Source organism: Mus musculus, chromosome 18, assembly GCF_000001635.26.
Source record: "Mus musculus strain C57BL/6J chromosome 18, GRCm38.p6 C57BL/6J".
NCBI classification, from domain to species: domain Eukaryota; kingdom Metazoa; phylum Chordata; class Mammalia; order Rodentia; family Muridae; genus Mus; species Mus musculus.
In genome coordinates, this window is record NC_000084.6 from 27,932,864 (window position 1) to 27,941,660 (window position 8,797).

Genomic DNA, 8,797 nt, shown 5'->3' on the forward strand with positions numbered 1-8,797 from the left:
CAAAGGAAGGGTTCTTTGATGAAGGATGAGAGTGACAACATACCTTTGAATATGTCAGTCATTTAGTAAACTGTCAGTAGTAGTTTCTCCTATTGGTCTGACCTCAAGGCACAGGATAGGTGATTAGGTTTACATCATCCAACACAAATTCTCTCCTATTGTATGGATCTAAACTCAAATTAGACACATAATCATTGCCTCCAAGATAAAATTGCCATTATTGTCAGCTTAGAGATACCCTGGGGATCTTGTCATTATTTTGGTTCACAGTTTCACCGGTAGGTAAGACTATTGGCTTTTTTCTAGCTTTAGCAGTTTTGTTTATTTGTTTGTTTTTCCACCGTTAAATACAATGAGAACTAGTCTTGAGAATGGCTCGTCTAGGTCAGTTCAAGCTCCGTTCCTTTAATAACTGTATCCATAGTGTGTGTTGTCTTCATCAATATGGGCCTACCTTTAGCTTCTGGGAGCAACTAAGTGTAATAGCAATAGCCTATATTATCTGAGACTCTCTTAGAACTCCCTAAATGAAGAGAGGTTTCCCATTCCTGGTACTGAAGATTTTAATAGAAAATATCTGGTTCTTGAGGGGAACATTAACACACAAAATGGAAGATCTCTAGCTCAATTCTTATATGTGCACACATATATAATTTATGTACTTGTGTACTAAGTTTTAGTCTAGTAATGTTATTTGTGGTTCTTCAACCCTGTCTTCTTCAGTATTAGTTCCCTTTCTCTTTAGAATTCCTCCATTCTCCTTTGATAACACCTGCATCCAATTATCCTCTCTAGAGCTGTATGTCCAACACTTTCTGTTGATGTTTGGCCTTCTACTAGGCATTGCAATGTGAAGTACTGGTTGCCAAGTCTGGTGGACCCAAGGCACAAGAGAATCCTAATGTAGACCCAAGAGATGCTGTTCTATGTAAACGTGCCCCCCAAGTTATTCTTGAATGTTCAATAAAGATGGCTACAGCCTGTGGCTGGGCAAAAGGGATTAGTAGAGTTTTTGGTTCCCTGGCTGGAGGTTAGAGGCAGGAGATCATGAGGAGGAGAGCAAGAATATGGATAAAGGACAAGACCACATGGAGGAGGAGTCATGATAACATGGCCATGATGGTTATCCAATTAGAATTAAGAGCTGCCCAGGTGGGGCAGTATATTACAATAGCTTAGAGGGTGGATATCTGGCCAGCTCTAGTGTTGATTTAGGTTTAGTTTAATTATAAAAGTCTCCTGTCTTTTATCTAGGGACTGAATAATCAACAGCAGAGTAGAAGCCCACTTTTGATTTTAAGGACCTACTACAGTATATTGGCACCCCACATTGAGTAACTTTTTGTAAATTTTATGACCTGGTTCTTCCTTCCAGCTCCATGCTTGCATAAGTAAAATTCAGACTCAGAATATATTTACAAATATCTTGGCCATATAGCTAGGCTCTTCTCTGACTAGTTCTTAACTGAAGATAACTTATTTTATAAAATAACTACATTCTACCACATGGCTGGAAATCTTTACTGAAGTACCATGCATCTGTCTCTTCCCATCTTCCCAGGTTGATTTCCCACCCTGTCTCTATCCCAGAATCTTCTGCCCTCCAGATTTTCCACCTTCTTTCATACCCTTTCTTATAAGCCATAGGTTTTAGTTTTTTAATTGAAAGATGATGAATCCATAGAATACACAAGATATTCTCTCTACATCCTCCACATGATCCTTTTTTACATTCATAGTTTCTGTAGTTACTCTGGATTATGCATTAACATTTAAAGATTTAGAGCTAAGATCCATACATAAGAGAGCACATGAATGCTTATCTTTCTGGGTGTATGTTACCTCTTTTAGAATAGTGTTCCCACTTACCCACAAATCACATGATTTATTTTTTCTTTTTTGGCTATCATATGTCATTGTGCATTTTTACCACATTTTTTTAATCCATTTTCCAGTGGAAGAGCATATATTCTGTTTTTATTACCTATTTATTGTTAATAGTGTGATAATGAACATAGCTGAGCAGCTATCTGTGGAGTAGGATGTAGGGTCCTTTGGGAAAGGCCAAGGAAAGGTACAGTTAAATCATGTTGTAGATTTACTTTTAACTCTTGTGAGGACTCCCCACAGAGATCTCCAAGGTCTCTGCTCTAGCTCAACATTCCACCAAAAGCCACCGAGTCAATGAGGGTTCCCCTTGTCTGCAGCCGTTTTATCATTTACTGTCAGTTGTTTTCTTGGACTTGGCCTTTCTCATAGAGGTAAGACGAAAGCTCAGCATCAAGACGAGCTGAACCCAAAAGAAAAGAGTTACCAGATATTCACAGCATAATCGGACTGTGTGTGTGTGTATGTATACACACACTATGTATATGTATGTATATGTATCTGTGTGTGTGTGTTTAGACCAAATTACTTTTAGAAATTTGGGGAATTTGAGGGGATTATATGAATTACAAAGTAAGAGAATAAGCAACTGTAAATGTCCAAGGCTCTGAACCACTGTCAGTCATTTCCTTATTATTGAATTTCTATTTGATTTTATATATCCTTTATCCAAGCACATTCAATTTCTATCCCAGAAAAGGTGGTAAAGGTCCCCATTGTATTTGCTAAATCTGGAATGACTTGTTAAACTGGATTGGGAACTGTCTTAGTTAGGAATCACGATGTTTAGTTACTGTTCTGTGGCTCTGAAGAACATCATGACCAATAATGACCAATTTGATAAGGGAAAGTATTACCTGGAGCCTTGGTTACAGCTTAATTCATTTATCATCACAGTAGGTAACATGATGGCTGAAAAAATGGTTTTAATGTTTCTGAGTCTCGCATCAGCAGATTAAAGATCAAGGTCCTGAAAACAATAGCACTATAAAGTCCAAACTCAAAACAGTCAGAGGTGGTAGACAGATATGTAATGTGTTTTCATTTTATTTTGTTTTATTTTATATTCTTTTTTTGTTTTGTTTTTTTTTTGTTTGTTTGTTTTTTGGTTTTTTTGAGACAGGGTTTCTCTGTGTAGCCCTGGCTGTCCTGGAACTCACTATGTAGAACAGGCTGGCTGTGTAGAACTCACAAATCCACCTGTCTCTGCCTCCCAAGTCCCGGGATTAAAGGTGGCTGTAGTGTCTTTAGTGCAATCTTCTCCTACTAAAAACTAACTAAAGAACTCTGAGAGTACCCAGATGTCCCAAAACTTAATGGTCAGCCTGTCTGTAATGCAAATGTTTATAATTAGCTCAGAAGTTAAGCGATTAATAGCACAGCTCTCTATAGATTTACGTTAAAATAATCCACCATTTTGTTCCCAGCTCAGGCATTAGCAACAATGAAGCTGACAAATAGAAAACATATTTGATATCTATTATGGAAAGTTGTACAGGAACATGCCTAACAAATGTGATAAATAAAAATATTTGATGAAGCTACAAACTGGTTTTGGGAGGAAGCAAGGGAAGTAACTGGATCTGTATATTATACTTTGGGCACATGCGGTGTGTTTAAGTAAAACTGTGTAGAAAGCTAATACAATCACAAAGAAAATTAGAAGTACATGATTGGAAGAACTTGTTCCATGAGTCAGCAGGAAGAATTAGGGACAGAGTGGGTATTTCTCCGATTTTTTTGACAATGTTCAAAAAATATTGTGATCCTGAAAATATTATCAGAATGTAAAAATATAAGTTAAGTCCAATGTATGTTGCAATTCAGTATGTGAAAAAGAAGTATTAGAAAACAATAAAAGAGAATGGAGAAAACATTGTTTGAAAAATAGCAGTTCACAGGGAAAATATGGATCAATCATGGACAAAAGACACTAATCAATTTATATTAAAAAGTATATATAATAGAAATAAAAAAGAAACTTCAGTGATAAGCAGAAAGAAATATCTTTATTGTATTATGTTTTGGGAACTTCTTATACAACAAACACAGATCACTGTCTTGAATGTATAAAATGTTAGTTTGTTATTATAAAATAGATTTCAAGCAAATGTTGGTTACTTATTTATTCATTCATTTATTAACTTACTTATTTAGACATTCTTTCATGTAAACTAGCTTGTTCTAAAAATCACAATTTAGCTGATGATGAACCCGAACTTCTGATCATCCTGCCTCTATCACATGAGTCCTGGGATTAAAGGTGTCAGCTGCCACACCCAGTTTTTGCTGTGATTCAATTACAAGGCAGGGATGCCTGCATTGTAAGGAAATGTGCTTCTGAGGCGCCTCTTTAGTCTTTGTTGGTATTTTTATATGATTTCATTTAATTGAAATACTATTCAATTAGAAATTTTAAAGACAACAATACATTAAGCTAAATCTACATCATAGAAGTACTGACTATCAAAGCAAGGTTATTTTACAGGGAGATATGATCTGCAAGATGGAAAATATCTTATGCAAGCATCACAAACAAAACCACTTCTAGGTATTACACCAGGAAATCTGTCTATGGAATGAAAATGGAAAGACATAATGTGAGGAAGGCTGCCAGGTGTGTGACAGCTCACCCCAAATAGTACAAGACTGGGAAAGGAAAGGGGTGGGAAAGACCATTTCAATTGAATTTCTAACACTATAGCACTCAAAACAATTTTATTTTTAATAAATCTTTATAGTGGTAACCAGTCCTTTGTGTTTTAAAATTTTATGACACATAGTATAAAAAGGAACCATAAATCTTTAGAGGATAAAAGAGTGACCCTACATCTCAAGTCAGGAATGGAAACACAAGAAGAGCTTTTTCATGATGAAAATGTTCTAGTAAATTCTATGGGTTCTTTTTCCATATTAGTGCATTGATATTAGATTGGAAATACACTGATTTTTCTTTATCTATTGGTATTTGGCCAAAGACTGTTTAGTGCTGTCTCCATAATTATGTATATTAAAATTTCTCCAAGAGTTATTACAGATTATCTGGTTTAACATTCATGTTCCCACAGCTCCAGTGAGATATTTTCAATGACTCTTATTCTGCTTCTTGACAAGATGGTAAAATGGCCATAAATACAAATGTACCCATGAGGAAGCAATCTGTACATGTTTAAGCTAGCTCCTGGTAGTCACATCTATTTATAAAAGTGTGTGGCTATTATATGGAGAAGAAAACATTACAGTGGTTCTGATTGGAGTAGCCAGGTCCCATTCCTGATGTATCAACTGTGAGATTCTCCCCAGGAGCCTGGCCAGTCAGAGAAATACAAATAATGCTAGCACTTTTGGACATTGTTAGCTGTACAGGTTGATTTTGTCAACTTCAGACAAACCTAAGCATATCTATGTTTAGGGAGACTTAATTGAAAATAATACCTTTGTACGATTTCCCCATATACAAGTCTGTGGCAAAGTCATGACTAATGACTGACATAGGGGGAGTGATGCCTACTGGTTGTGATGCTGCCCTGCTCAAATGCCCTTTGGATTTATAAGAAAGCAAACTGAGCAAGACATGGGAATAAGCTGGTCAGTAGCATTCCTCCATGGCTGGAGTTCTTGCCTTCCAGGTTCTTACAGGGAGTTCCTGCTTTGGCTTCACTGAATACATCCTGAATCAGGATATGCAAGGCAAATTAACCCTTTCTTCACCAACTTGTTTTTGACCATTGTGATGGTTTGAGTGAAAGTGGCCACCACAAGCAAATGTATTTAAGGGCTTGGTTGCCAATTAATGGACTATTTAGAAAGAATTAGATTGATGGTCATTTTGCAGATGTATCACTGATGATGGGCTTTAAGGGTTCAAAAGCATATCAGCATAGCTCTCTCTCTCTCTCTCTCTCTCTAGCTCGCTTGCTCGCTCGCTCTGTGTGTGTGTGTGTGTGTGCGTGCGTGCGTGTACACGTGTGTATCCGTCTACCTCCCTGTATTCCTCCACCTCTACACTCTGTTTCTCTGTCTCTTTTTGTGTTTCTGTCTCCCTCTGCCTCCCTTCCTCTCTCCCCCTGTTTCTGTGTCTCTGTACCTTCTCTCTCTTTGTTTCTCTGTATGTGTGTGTGTGTGTCTTTATCATTCTCCCTCTTTATCTGTGCTCCCTGTTTGGGGATCAAAGTAAGCTATCAGCTACTCCTCCAGCATCATGCTTGCTTACCTACCACATTGATCAGGACCCTTACCCCAGAGATCATATACTCACCCTTGAACCTGTAAGCAAGCTATCTGATAATTTTTTTTAATTGGATATTTCCTTTATTTACATTTCAAATGTTATCCCCTTTTCCTGTGCCCCCCAAACCCCTTGTCCCTTATCCCTCCCCCCCTGCTTCTTTGAGGATGTTTCCCTACCCATCCACCCACTCTAACAGCCCTACCCTTGAATTCCTCTACACCGGGGCATCCATCTAGTCTTTATAGGATCCAGGGCCTTTTCTCCTTCTGATGACTGACAAGGCCATCCTCTGCTAAATGTTTGGCTGGTGCTATTCTGCTACATCCTCTGCTACATGTGTGGCTGGTGCTATTCTGCTTGGTTGGTGGCTTAGTCCCTGGAGCTCTAAGGGTACTGGTTGGTTCATATTGTTGTTCTTCCTATGGGGCTACAAACCCCTTCAGCTCCTTCGGTTCTTTCTTTAACTCCTTCATTGGGGACTCCGTGCTCAGTCCAATGGTTAGTTGAGAGCATCCACCTCTGTATTTGTCAGACTCTGGCAGAGCCTCTCAGGAGACAGCTATATCAGGCTCCTGTCAGAAAGGAGCTCTTGGCATCCACAATAATGTCTGGGTTTGGTGACTGTTGCCTTGGTCATAATGTTTCCTCATAGGTATAGAACAGTAACAAGACAGTCATGATAATTATCACAGCAATGGAAACATGTCTAAGACAATGGGCTACTGGTTAAGATGAACCAGAGAATACAAAGATGGGGAACAAAAGAAATGACCCTAGCTGTCTGTCCTCAGCTCCATATCTGAACAGAAAGCTACTGGGGATGCATATGAGAAAAAAGCATCAAAGAATTTTTAGACACCCATGTTTTCTCTTACTATTTTTTCTATTCCATGAGTAAAAAGTTTTTGCCTTCCCCAAAGTATATATTCATAGCCTGGCAAAACTTTTCTCAATATTCACCTATCAATTTTAACTGGTTTCTATTTTACAATCTGTATCCACCCCTACTTTGAGCTCCTGAGAGAAAAAATACATGGAAATGCAAAGTATTAATAACCTATGTATTCCCTCCTCTTCACCAGGGTATTGTAAAAACTAATGAGTTATTGTTTGAAAAGACCTTTGTGGCTTTCAGATGAAAGATGGAATATGCAGAACATTTTTGAGGGGCTTATTTCTGTTGTTGTTGTTATAATTACAGTATATTCATGTAGTCTGTGAGGCATGCAACTAGCAAGAATTGTTTTCTTTCCCTGTCCTTGTTTGAGCTTGAAAATGAAGCCTGTTGCTGCCCTTTTCTCTTGATTGTACGAGTCAGTGTTTATTCTCCAGTCTGACTCTTTGCACAAAGTTCAGTTTGTTCAGTTTGTTGCAAAGCCAAACTCAAAATTTCTCAAAAATTCCCCAATCTTTTTAATATTCCTCTTCCTTCTCCTTCAGGGTATTCTCTGCGGTTCAGAATTTCCCGTTTTGATGAATAACCTGTCCTCCTGCATTTGGTGAGAGATACCCGCGAAGCCATGCTCAGCAGCATTGAAAGACTAATTTCATCCCACCCTTCCAAAGTGGAAGTCAGTGCTTGGTCTCAACATCTAATAAGGCTGACAGCTAAGTAGCATATTAAAATACACATTTTCTTCCTGTGTGTTTGGCATCAAGCTGATTTCTCTGGGTCTTTTCTAACCCTGGGTTGTGAAATTCTGTTTTGCATTTGGTAAACAATATGCCTTGTCCCTAATGCCCTCTTCTCCTTTGTTATGTATGGGTTGTCTGTGTCTAAAATTCCTTATGCTGATTTTCCAGACACGTTTATTTATGTTCACTTGCTAATTGAAAATCTCATATTTGAAGTTATTATTCTGATTGATGTCTGTCATTTTGATCAAGCTACTGCTCACAGATGCTTTGTGAGAACAATTTTACAAGTGAGTTTATCACCATGCCTTTCTCATCCGACCTTCTCTAGGGCTGTTAGAAAAGAAAAATTCATGAAGGCTCAAAAGAGGGAAATAGTTGGCAAGCTTCTAGTTTGCACTGTGCTTTGTTTTCACTACTGAAATAATTCTACTTCAGTGATGTCTGGACGGTCATGGGAGAGAATATGGAGCAGTGTCAGAGACAGGAGACAAAACAAAGAAAGAGAAGGGTGACCTCACCAAGGTCACCCACATCAGTGATGTCACTTTCTCATTGTCCTACACATATAACCCAATGGGAAGATGGACAGTGCCTGCCTGGTGGTTTCCCATGCTGTGCGACGGAGACTTCAGAGGTGTTTTAGGTAGTGCTGGCAGAACGGAATGGACTTAAGAAAGAGGAATGAGGTAGAAAGTGCACATTTTATAATTCGTAGATTTCATCAATCGGGAGAAAAATGTTCAGAAAAGATAAAAGATTTCTCTGTCCCTAAATATATCTATATGCTGATTAGTCTGAAGAGCACTGAAAGTCCCAACTCCTACTATGAATATGAACAATGGTGATTCGTACTGGTAAAATAATTCTGCCTAAGTTTAGGTTACTGTACTTAAATATTTCAAATTCATATTGGTCATTCACTTAATTAGGATAATGGTTAAGAATCTAAGATTTTATCACATACAAAAAGCTGTCCTTCCTGAGGTACGGGTCTTTGGTCTGTGGAATTATTAACCACGAAACTTGCAGGATCTTGTGTGC